Source organism: Papio anubis, chromosome 14 (assembly GCF_008728515.1).
Source record: "Papio anubis isolate 15944 chromosome 14, Panubis1.0, whole genome shotgun sequence".
NCBI classification, from domain to species: Eukaryota; Metazoa; Chordata; class Mammalia; order Primates; family Cercopithecidae; genus Papio; species Papio anubis.
In genome coordinates this window covers 35,342,157-35,354,839 of record NC_044989.1, presented here as the reverse complement: position 1 = coordinate 35,354,839, position 12,683 = coordinate 35,342,157, and the positions used below count along the sequence as shown (strand labels likewise).

The 12,683-nt window shown below is 34.7% G+C and overlaps 1 pseudogene; it reads left to right on the top strand.

Moving 5' to 3' along the window:
• The first annotated feature begins 278 nt into the window (after positions 1–278).
• On the top strand, positions 279–7,671 carry LOC101003796 (annotated as a pseudogene).
• The last annotated feature ends 5,012 nt before the right edge of the window (positions 7,672–12,683 follow it).

Sequence of the window (12,683 nt, the reverse complement as noted above, 5' to 3'; positions counted from 1 at the left end):
TCATTTTAATGAAATTTTCTACCAGCCTCATCTTAAGAAGGAAAGAATATTCATTCTTGTCTAAATAATAATAATAATAGTAGTAGTAGAAAGTGAGTATTATAAGTATATAAGTCACTTTAACATATATATTTTTTCTTTCATACAATTTTGGATATATCTGCAGTTCAGTTGTAGATTTATTTTATTAATCATCTTTAGAACTGAATATGATTTTTAAATCAGAAACATAATAATTTATTTAATAAGTTATTCTTAACCTTCTCCTGTATTCTGTTTATATTATGAATCTACTGGAATTTCTACAACTAATCCTTGTGTACCTTGATCTTTCGCTTGTTTTCCAATTCTAAGCCCATTTGTTTAAATTTCTTTGAAACTTCCGTAACCTTATATACAATATTATTACATTGACCCTCAGCCTTGCCCATTTTTTTCTGACTTTTAGCTTTTCTATTAAAATATATTAACCTTGTTATTATTTGGCCATGAAGATGATTGGAGACATCCTGCTGTATGGGACATTGTTGATGAATGCTGGGGCAGTGCTCAACTTTAAGCTGAAAAAGAAGGACATGCAGGGCTTTGGGAAGGAGGTGTGGGAGCTCAGCACAGGTGACAACATTAGGGAATTCTTACTGAGCCTCAGATACTTTTGAATCTTCACCATCCTGTGAAATGTCTTCATGATGTGCTGCATGATTGTGCTGTTTGGCTCTTGAGTCCCAGATATGGAACCAGGAACTCAGGTTCTCAGATGCTGAGTCTCTGTTCCTCCATCCCTGATGACTTCAAGAATGTTTTTAACCAGAAAACTAATGACCTTCACAGGAAGCCCAAGCTCTTGGTGTTGCAGTCTGCTTAGTCCCTAGTTCAGCTAGGTGCAACTTCTTGTCCCAAGACCAAGAAGAATAAGGCACATGGACAGCAAAGAATGAGTAGAGTAGGATTTATTAAGCAGAAGGAAAGCTCTCAGCAAAGAGAGGTGCCCTGAAAGCATGTTGCCAGAAATGGAGCTGAGTTCTTTTATATAGCAAAGACAAGGAATTCTTCTGTTGTTTCTGCCCAAATGGGAAGGGTGATGTTCCCACTTGGCATTGCATCTGCACATGGTTGGGGTTGGTCAGAGTGACTGAATATTGGTTATTATCCATGAATGGCTAAGCAAAACACATTAGGGGACTAAAACCACAATGCTAATATCATGTTAAGGACGTTATAATGAGTCAGGTCAAGTTAAGGACATTTAGGTCCATCTATTGCACCTGCTCCTAGGCCAGGACAGTCCCTTCTGAGCAAACACTTGGCATTAGAGAAAGTTCTTATACCAAATTTCTTTCCACTAGCTACAGGGGCTGTGCAGATGTGGTCTCACAGGTATTTTTCCACTCCCGAGTCCCTCCCTCTCTATCTGCCTAACTAGCCTTTAATTGCCTCTTCTTTCACTGGTGAGTTGAAAAATGTTCGCCAAGATGTGCTAAGTCTCCCAGCCAACTCACAGTTTTCAAAGATATTTTCACTTTGGTGACTGAATTGGAATGCTATTTACTGAAGGGGTTTCAGGAGGGTTTATATAAGGGGCTGTGATAAAATGGCATTTCCCATAGATAAAAGAACTTGGCTAAATCATTTTGACATATTGGAATGCCTCTTCTACCAAGCATTCACAAGAAACCTGTTTCTGAATATTTCTTGGCTTATTTTTAAAAGCCATCCTTTTGGTAAGAATCATATAGATTTTTAAAACTGTTTTTTAATCCAGGGATCTGAGCAGAAAGGTTGGCTTTTAAGTTTAACACAGCCTCATTTTTGAACAATGTTTATAAGTCACAAGGACATTCAGTGTTACTTGCTGAAATTGACAGCATCTGGGGTCCACCAGAAGCCCTGTGACCAAATTCCTTTTTCATGCAAACAGGGCCCACTTTGCCACTCAGTGCAGCTGAAATTATCCCTAAGACTTTAAGAAGAGGGTCACCTGAAACAGGGACATCAGCCTTCCTGTTTAGACACTAAACTGTTAGCAAAAGGGAAGAGATAGTTCCAGGTGAAGTATTTCCACAGAAGAGAAGTATAGAAAAATTGTGAGGGTTTTAGGATAAATTTTGTTTTGCTTTGCACCCTTTGTTAAATAAAATGACTTTGGGAGCCATTAAAAATACATATTAAAAATACGTGTGTGTGTGTGTATGTATGCATGTATATATATATATTAATATAGGCAAGAACTTTTTTTCTAGTTGCTCATTTTAGCCTTTTCGTATTTTGCAAATGTTACATCATTTTATATAATAAGTGCTAATATATAATGACTAATTATGTTGCACCAAGCACTACTGTAAGTGCTTTAACCATGTTAAATTCCACATCACCTTGATTAGTTATCCAATCTTACAAGCTGGAAAACTGAAAATAACAGGGTTAAGTAACATATCTAAGGTCTCACAGGCAATGAGCAATCCTTACTTCTAAGATTTCTACTTTCTCTTCTAGTTTCTTCTAATATATAGAAGAAAAAAGTATAAGAAAAAGAAAATTTCTACTTTGTTGATTTATATTGTCTCATCTTACTTGCTCGCTAATTTCCCTCTGTGTATTTTCTGGATATTACCAATCCCTTTATTTATTTACACATTTCAAATATTTATATTAAAGATCTTTTCAAGTGACTTTAATATATCAAATCCCCAGACATAAATCCTTCCAGTTATTTAATTTATGGTTGTCTTTCTTAGCATTGCACTTTCTTATATGTCCATTAGCTATACATGCATGTGGTCTAGGAGTTCAAATTCCATGAGGTTAAATCCTCAATAGTCTCATGTGGTTCATGCCTTGTGGATGCCTTCCAGACCATGATTTTTTATGGTTGTTTTCTCTCCTATTGGGTTCACCAATTCTTAAATAATTGAGAATTTTAAATGTATGGTTTCTTTACTATGTGGTTTGCACAAAGTTGAGCCCTGAAACTTTCTATCTAATGCTCAGGGTTTCCATTTTTTGTGACTTCATTTACTCTTACTTCCAGAATACAGTCTTAGACCAGTGTTTATATATGAGGATATCGTTTCCTAAAATCCAGTTTCAGACTGGGTTCTTTATTCTTATTACTGAATGTACATAGTCCTTTATTCTTCTTTTGTAGGTGTCTCATTCTCGACCTACAATTTATCTTATATGGTCATTATACTTTATGTGTTGTTTAGCTTTGATTCTTGGTTAGCAAAATTGATGTGAGATTTTTTTTGTTATTGTTTTGTTTTCTTTTGTTTTTAGGACAGTTAGGGTCTTCCTTTCCAAGTCTGTGGGCTCAGATATACTTTTAATAGTTTAAATGCATGTACTCTAGCATTTTATATGATTTTGATAAGGAAAACTTTTTTTAAATTCTGTTCAGTACAATAATTTGATCCCATGTTACTTTGAAATTTAAATCAGTTACATAGTAAATATTCTCTAGGCACAGATCACCAAAATTTTCCTGAGTGAATGTTTGTGGTTTTGACCCTTTAACATTACTCTTTCTCCTGAAGAGAACAGATATATTTATTTTTAATGTAGGAATTTGAGGCCTTTTATTATTTCAACTCTAACAAAGAGCCAACTGTATCTTATGTGAGCAGTGGGAAAGCAATATAGTTGCTCATGATTTTACTGTTTCACGGAAATGTGAATATATGCTTCAAAATTTACTTTATTTTCCATTGGTTTGGATAGTAAGGAATCAGGCAGGATGTATTATCTGCAGAAAGAAACACATGAAATGAGTGGCTTTTAGTAAAATGTGGGTAGATAATGTTTATCAATCTGAAATTCTATGTGTATATCTATTGAGTAGTAGAGTTTCATTATGCCAGTCTGCATCTGGGCCTTAGACATCTAAAAACATATTTCCAGAAGTGTTATAATAGCAAAGAAAAAGAAAATTGAGCCAAGTTTAAAAATCTTTAATACTATTTATCTTTATGTCCATCAGCAATCTGCTAAATATATTACATGCAGAATTAAATAGAATTAGAATATTCTTAATGATCTATTTAATTAAGAACCTTTTAATAGAGCATAATGAAATGACAAGGTAGTGTATCCTATCTGAAATAATCTCAGAATATGGAGAGGCTTCTTCAGTAGCCAAAGGCTGACAATATTGTAAAGTTTCAGATTTCCAGGTCTCCAAAAAAAAAAAAAAAAAAAGTAAATTATTGTGTCACTTAGATTCAAGATAAAGTATTTCATTGCTAAGATTCTTCCTTAAAAAAAATTAAAAAGGGACAACTGGAAAATATTCCTCCACAAATAATTATACTTCAAGAGGTCCCTGCATGAATACTAAAGGAACTTTTTACGCTGGATTTATTTGCTTGTTCAATGTTAATGGCAGGTGTACTTAAAATGTAGAACTGGCTAATCATCAATATAATTTGACAAACACTTATTTAATAGGAACTCTGTGCCAGGAATCCTGATAAATTTTCTAATGAATAAGATGCAGTTCATGCTTTGGAAGAACTCCCACACTTACAGATGATATATATGTATAAGCAATTAACTTTAAAACAATGTGCTAACTGTTATAATAGCAGATTATACAAAGCCGAATAGAGCTACAAATTAAGTTGGCCTGTTTCAGGGGAATCAAGGTCTAAATAGTAAAGCATATCAAGATCACTTAAGGATGGAAGGGTTAAATTTTATTTATGACTCCAATATGTAATACTTTGTTGTAGGATTTGAAAAGGAGGCAGTGCTTTTTCTACTAGTGAAAATTACTCCCTGTGACCAAATTGCTTTTCTGAAACTGATAGAAGTATATTATATCACTCAGGCATATTGAAGACCCTCCCAAAAATAATCGACTGTGATTTCGCTTATTATCTCAATATGAAGGAAGCAGAAGCTGTGAGCAAAAAGTAGTCAAACACATGCAGAAAACCATAGAACCCTTGAATGCACCTGTCCCTGTAATTCATTTAATATTCAACTCTGATTATAGTAGTGTTTAATTAATTTCCCACTTCATTCAAGTATGTTCATATGCCAACTCATACATGAGAACTTCCTTGATCATTTCATCAAGAAAGAAGTGAAAGAACAACCTTCGTCACTCTTTATTTACTTTACTCTTCTTTCTTTTAGCACAACCTGACATACTATATTTGTTTCATTGCTTGTTATTTGTCTTCTTCCTACCAGAATATACACTCCCTGAAGTTGGAAATTGTATTTGTTTTGTCTACTGATGTATTTCCAGTAACTTAAACAATGCCTTTATATGGTAGGAGCTCAATGTGCATTCACAGAATAACTGACTTAATTAATTGTATTATAAAGTACCTGTTATATATTAGGTATTACGCTAAAGTTGTGAAGTCAAAGATAGCTTTCTGATTTGTAAAATAATTTATTTAGAAAGAGAGACTCTAGGCCCAAACAAATAATTCTAATTTTGACTTACATGATAACTTATAAAAAAGATGTGTGCAATGTTCTTTGAGCATTCGGTGGGACAGATGACCACTAAGCCAGGGAAAATTGGGACTATACCCAAAGAACAATTTATACTGAGACTTGATTAATAAGGAAACCCAAAAAAAACACATGCTTATGAAATAAAAAGCTTAATGCAGAGAAGGACTTTCCCAGAAGACAAAAGTGAAATCCCATCCCTGCTAGAAGTGAATTCCATTCCAATCCAATTTTAATTTAGCCTCCCTGTCTCACCTATGTGTGTGGGGATGAGAAGCCATGAACTCTATGGGAAAGGGCTCAAAGGCATTAACTGGAGACCCTAGACTTGTTGCAGTCACAGAAAGAACTAGAAGATAAGGACAACAAACCTCTTCTCCTGCAAGAGGAATTGTCAGACAAACGCCAACAGTGCACTCCAATAATTTAGACTTAGAAGATTGGAGAATACCCCTCCCCTACATTCTAACACCAGGCTAGTAAGCCTCCAATGGACAGTGGAGGTCAGTTAAGAAAGCTGCAAGAGACAAACTTTCTCTGAGGGACAACAAAAAGGGAAGTTCCAAAGCTAATAAAGGAATCAAAAACATGGTCACTGGGATATTAGAAATCTCTAGAACACAGAGCTACAAAAAAATACGTCAAAGAAAACCCACTTGTAGCCAGATCAATATAAATCCTCACACAAAAGTCCTATTTTCCAAAGAAAAAGAGAAAATCTTAAAGTCTTTCAGCAGGAGGGTGGGTGACTTCTTATCTACTCAAGAATAAGAATTAAAGAACACTTATTGTAACAAATTCTGCAAACAAGAAGACAGTGGAGTAAAATCTTTAAGTCTTGGGAAAAAAATCTGCAAACCTAAATTTCTATATACAAGGAAAATATTGTATGTTGGAAACATTGAAAACATCCATCGAATACCACATGCACCCACCTAAAACGTTCAGATATCATATATCAACCTTTAAAATATAGAAGTGAATTAAAGACTTTCTTCAGAAAACAAAATAGATAACTTATTATCGTAACTGCCAGCTGACCAGTCTCAAGAAAAATGCTGAAAGAACTCCTTCAGGATAAAGAATGATATAAGTAAGACACATGGATTTACATTGAAAAAAGAAAGGGCATGAGAAAAGTTAAAAAATAAGGTAAATATTTTATATTAATTTTTCTTATTTCAAATGATCTAAAAGATAACTGTTTAAATAATACTATTTTAATATAAATTTCTATGTTTTAAAATTACATGTGTTATGTAAATAATATACCAACGTATTGGATAGTTAAAGGCTATATAAAAGTGAAATAAATTACAACAATGTGGCAGGAGATGGGAGAGAGGATCTTGGAGTATTTTACTATAACGTACTTACATTACAAATGAGCATTAGAGTGCTATTTTAGGGAGGATTTCAACAACAGTCTACATTATAAATCTTAGAACACAATCTAATTTTCTAAATGTACATAAGTTAATAGCTTACATAAAAGGAAAGCATAAAAATTCTCAGTGAAAACTGAGAAGGCCAAAAAAGAAAAAAGAAACAAATGCAATAAACAGAATGGAGTCAGTAATATTTTAATATAAATATATTTTAAATAATTGTACATGTAAATGACAAACACAAGTTAAAAAGGAGAGATTGACAGATTGGATGAAAACAAGACCCAACTAACTGATGTCTACCAAATGATAATATTTGTGATAAATATTTAAAAAGCAGATAGGTTAAAAGTAAAGAGATGATATAAGATAAAACATACTAACCATAATCAAAAGAAAGTTGGAGTAGCTATAATAACTTCACACAAAGCTGATTTCTGGTCAACAGAGATCATCAAGATTTAGGGAAAACATTACACAATGATAAAAGAATTAATTCTCCAAAAAGACATTACAATCCTAAACATATGTGTACTTACCAACTGCTTCAGCCATATTACCTGAGATATGCTATCATGAAGCCAGACACAGATCGAGAGAGAAACTTGAAAAACTTTTACAGTTTCATAGTCTCCATGTCATAGCATAGTAGGTCACACAGAACCACTGAGGTTTCTTCAGAAGGAAACGGCAAGGCTGTATAAACAGGCTGAGGTTTGGCTCTTTTGAAAAATATCAGTAGGCGGCCGGGGGCGGTGGCTCACGCCTGTAATCTCAGCACTTTGGGAGGCCGAGGCGGGCGGATCACGAGGTCAGGAGATCCAGACTATCCTGACTAACACAGTGAAACCCCGTCTCTACTAAAAATGCAAAAAATAGCCGGGCGTGGGGCGGGCGCCTGTAGTCCCAGCTACTCAGGAGGCTGAGGCAGGAGAAATGGCGTGAACCCGGGAGGCGGAACTTGCAGTGATCTGAGATCCTCCAGTGCACTCCAGCCTGGTCGACAGAGTGAGCGAGACTCGGTCTCAAAAAAAAAAAAAAAAAAAAAGGAAAGAAAGAAAAGAAAGAAAAAAAGAAAAATATCAGTAGGCTGTGGAAAACAGAGGCTCTTCCTATATCTGGTACCTGGCCCTGGGGCAATTAAAGACTGTATAAAGTGACTCTGAGAGCCTCCGTGGTTGGGAGTGTGGACTAAGATACTCAAGAAGATGACTGACCAGACACTAGCCAGGTTCCTCAGAAATTGCTGACACATTTTAAAAGACTATATTACACCAGCAGAGTATCAAAAGACATGAGATTAAAAACTGATAAAAATAAAAGAATAGGCAAATCCAGAACTATAGTGGGAAATTTCAGTACTACGTAGCAATAACTGATGTATCAAGCACGCAGAAAACCAGTAAGAATATAGATGATCTGAACAGTGTTATATATCAACTTAATTGACATTTACAGAACACTCCAAATTCAAGCAACAAAATAAAAACACATTTTTCTGAAATTCACTCAGAATGTACACCACAATAGACTATGCTAAGGGGTATAAAACATAGCTTGATAAATGTAAAAAATAGATATCGCACAAAGTAATTTAAGACCACAATAGAATTAAACTTGAAATTAAAAAAGAAAGATAGATGAAAAATTTCCAAGTATTTGGAAACAATCCAGCACACCTGCAAACTACCCAAAATAAGGTGTCTCAAGAGAATATAAGATTTATTTATGCCGGGCGCGGTGGCTCACGCCTGTAATCCCAGCACTTTGGGAGGCCGAGGCGGGCGGATCACAAGGTCAGGAGATCGAGACCACGGTGAAACCCCGTCTCTACTAAAAATACAAAAAAAATTAGCCGGGCGCGGTTGTGGGCGCCTGTAGTCCCAGCTACTCGGGAGGCTGAGGCAGGAGAATGGCGTGAACCTGGGAGGCGGAGCTTGCAGTGAGCCGAGATCGCGCCACTGCGCTCCAGCCTGGGCGACAGAGCAAGACTCCGTCTCAAAAAAAAAAAAAAAAAAAAAGATTTATTTATAACTAATTAAAATTTAAAATATAACATCAAAATATTTAGAATGTTGCTAAATCAGTGCTAAAAAGTATATTTTTGTAGTGTTAAATGTCTATTTAAAAACTAGAAGAGCCTAAAATTAATAGCTTAAGCTTTCATCTTACGATACTGAAGAAAGATGAGTACATTAAATTTAAAACAAATAGAATCAAAGGGAAGAAAATTAATGCAGAAATCAATAAAATTGAAAATAATAAGAGCATAGAGAAAATTAGTAAGACACAATAGTGTTCTTTGAAAAAAAGATAAAAATAATAACCAATAAGTAAAAAGGAGAAAAAATTACTAACAGCATATTTTTTAAAAGGTAATCATTATTACAGATCCCATAGCAATTAGTAAGATTATAAGAGAATACTTTGATCACCTCTATGTCTATAAATTTGATAGTTGAGATGAAATGCATCAATTTATTGGCAGAAACAAAGTACCAAAGCTCATTCAAGAAGGACAGATAACTTATTTAACCCTGTAACTTAGAGGTAGTAAGGACTGAATTAGTAAATACATTCCAAACACAGGACAAAACAATAGCAAGAGAACATCAGACCAAGATAGTTGTACTGGTGAATAGATGTTTAAGACGGAAAATATTTTAGAAATAAATCATAAATAAGAAAGAAATCATACCACCTCTACATTATCTTTTTCAAAACAATAGAAGTGGAGAGAACATTTCCCAACTTATGAGGCCAGCCTTACTTAAATGCCAAACCAGATAAAAACATTTCAAGAAAATTACAGACCAGTATTTTCGTGAACATAGGCACAAAGCTGTTTGAAAAAATAGGAGCAAATCAAACAGCGATACATAGAAAGGATAATACATGATCAAATGTGGCTAATACTAAGAATCCAAGCCTTATTTAACACTCATAAGTCAATGAATGCAATATATCATTACAAGAAAAATATAAAGGGTTTTCGGAAGGCTTAGATGGTTGAGGAAACAAGAAATGAAGACAAGTATCTGCTAAAGAAGAGGTATCTTAACAGACTTTCAGGGTCTCATTTGAAAGTCCTGAAGAACTACATTCTAGGAGAAATTGTAAGCTATAAATAGACTGATTTCACACCCCTATCAACCTAATCTTCAATGGGATTATTATGATCGTCCTATAACTCTAGCCTGTCTGCCAGAGCAAAGTCAATACTGGAGAAATATAACATTGTCCAAAAGCTTAAATGATCACTCCAGTTTCTCATGCACAATCTCTTCAAATAAAAATACTCTCTCTTAATTTTTTAAAGAAGTTTTGAAGAGAGATGGTAGCAAAGGGGGCATGATTTTCATTCTTCTTAAACCCTAACTCTAATAGACACACCAACAGTAGTAGCAAAACCAAATCCTCATGGGTAGCAGCTACAGCAAAACTGGATAGTAAGATGATAAGTTGTATTCCAGGGAACTCCAAAATATATGTGGGTGAGGACAAATCACCAACTACTGTAAGAACTGCACATTATCAGCATCTGTGCAAAAAGAAGTAGAAGGAAACATCAGAGAACCCCATAATTTAAAAAATATGAATCAGAAAGGCCAGTGTACCAACTTGAAAATAGCAGCTGAAACTAGAAGACATTTTACATATGCCAGCAGCAGCTGAACATAAGCTCTCTGCGGAAGGTGTGAAGGAGCTGTAGCAACATGGAAAATCTAAACAACTATGACCAAAATTTCCTTCCAACAAAAAAACCCACCCATGAGAAGAAATAGCTGGGGATCTAATTCAACTTACCATAGAAACAATAAGGGCAAGAGTAGGTCCAGATAAAAGTCCAGAGACGGGCTAAAAAGAGCAACATCCTATGATCCAAAAATTACACTCCCAGGTACACATATGTTCACCAAAGAACAGGCAGTAAAATCTTCTTAGGAACAATATTTGGGCATAAGCCCAAGCTGGAAACTACCCAATTGCCCCTTCACCACAGGATAGATAAATAAAGTACGGCATAGTCATAATAGTCAGTTTATATAATTGATTATTTTATGGAATGATAGCGAGTAATTATATGAACACAGAGACGTTCATGACAGCTTTCCTCATAATTGTCAAAAATGCAAATGATTAATGTGGTATTGGTAAATATTTTTCTCTATTCATGAGATGGTAAATTATGAAATATTTTTGATTTTATAAAACTTTAGCACTAAAAAATTCTCATTATACATATGTGAAGTTAAATGGCAGGTTATAAAACACTATTAATTGCAATCCCAATTCTGTTTAAAATTGCTAATAAAAGAGATGATAAAATGAGAGAACAAGAAACTGAAACCATTGAACTCATAAAAAGTCAAAAATACTTCTCTCTCTCAAAGTTATGAATGTTTAAAGATTTTCAAATTTCCAAATTTTTATTATTTTTGTAATCAGAAATAAAACTTGATGCATCAGTAAATATTGTGCAAAAAAACCTATTTTTCTTAGAGAATCTTAAACCCACAAATTTGTCTACCTAATGAATTTCTATCCATCAGTAGTTCTTTTATCTATGGTAAATTCCAGATACCCTCCATCTTTAAGGAAAAAGTGTGGGTTCCCATATCCTTGTCGCTCCTTTCTCTGTTTTGCTGTACCCAAAGAAGACATGGAAGCTTCTGAAAGCTTCCAACTAGAACACAGTGGGAAAGATTATATCAAAGATTATATTGACACATCAAACTTATCCAAATCAGAAATTTTGCCCACTGTCAAGCTTCACTAACAACATCAAAGAAACACAAAATAAGAGCGCAGGAAAAGCAGGGCGAGGGAGAGCCATTCCAAATGTCCTCACTGGACACCCTATCTGCTCCAGGGTAATAAATGAAAATAAGTTTTCACAGCAGGAAGATTTTAGGTAATGAAGTATATTATTTTCTACCATAAATAATTGCTTAGTTTATGTGACATTTTCAAGGAAGCCAAACATCGTAAATCTATAGATTCTAAGAGTGTTTACCACAATTTATCCTAGATGAGAAATATTCCGTTACAAATATTCAACAGATAAGGACTCTCCTTCTAGAAAATATTAGGTCTAGTTTTTTGGAAGTAAATATCAGCATGTTTGCAAGAAAATTAAACAAGTTTATCTCTTTTTTTTTCTCTTTGGTGAACATCACCCAAGAATTAGTAGAAAAAAGTGCATAACAGATCAAGTGTTTTAACTCCTCTTTCCATAAGTTAGTTTTTAGCGAATGCCTTTTCTCTCTCACTCTTGCAAACTATTGACCATGGATTAAAGTCATGGCTGTGTCTATGGCAATAAAGGCTTTTGCTTACCTACCTAAATTCAGAGCTTTCCTGGTCTCCTGCTGTTGTAGAAACTGGTACTGTTGTTCTGGCTCTGTCTCATCCCAACTGTTACCTTTGTGGTCACCATTGCAGGTCTAATCTCAGGTATGGCTACTGTTTACTTCAGGTGTCTGTGTTACAGCCTTTCCTTTAGTGCTGTGAGCTTCATCAATACCTTCTCACGAGATCAGAGTGGTGAGCCCTAAGTATTTACTAGTGTAGAATCACCAGACAGTATCCCTTACAGCCTGCTTAGTGAGACATTAGAGTTGAAAATGATTCTTCATGACCCATCTTTTTTTTGTTTGTTTTCTTCATTATGATGCTTTTAAAGGACCCCACCCCTTCACTTTGGATGGAGATGCTGACAATGAACAATTCATGGTAATGATGACAACAATAGACATAAATATATGAGTTAAGAGAGAAATTCACGTTGCTCTAGATATCAGGGAAGACTTTCAGTAATTGAAGGAT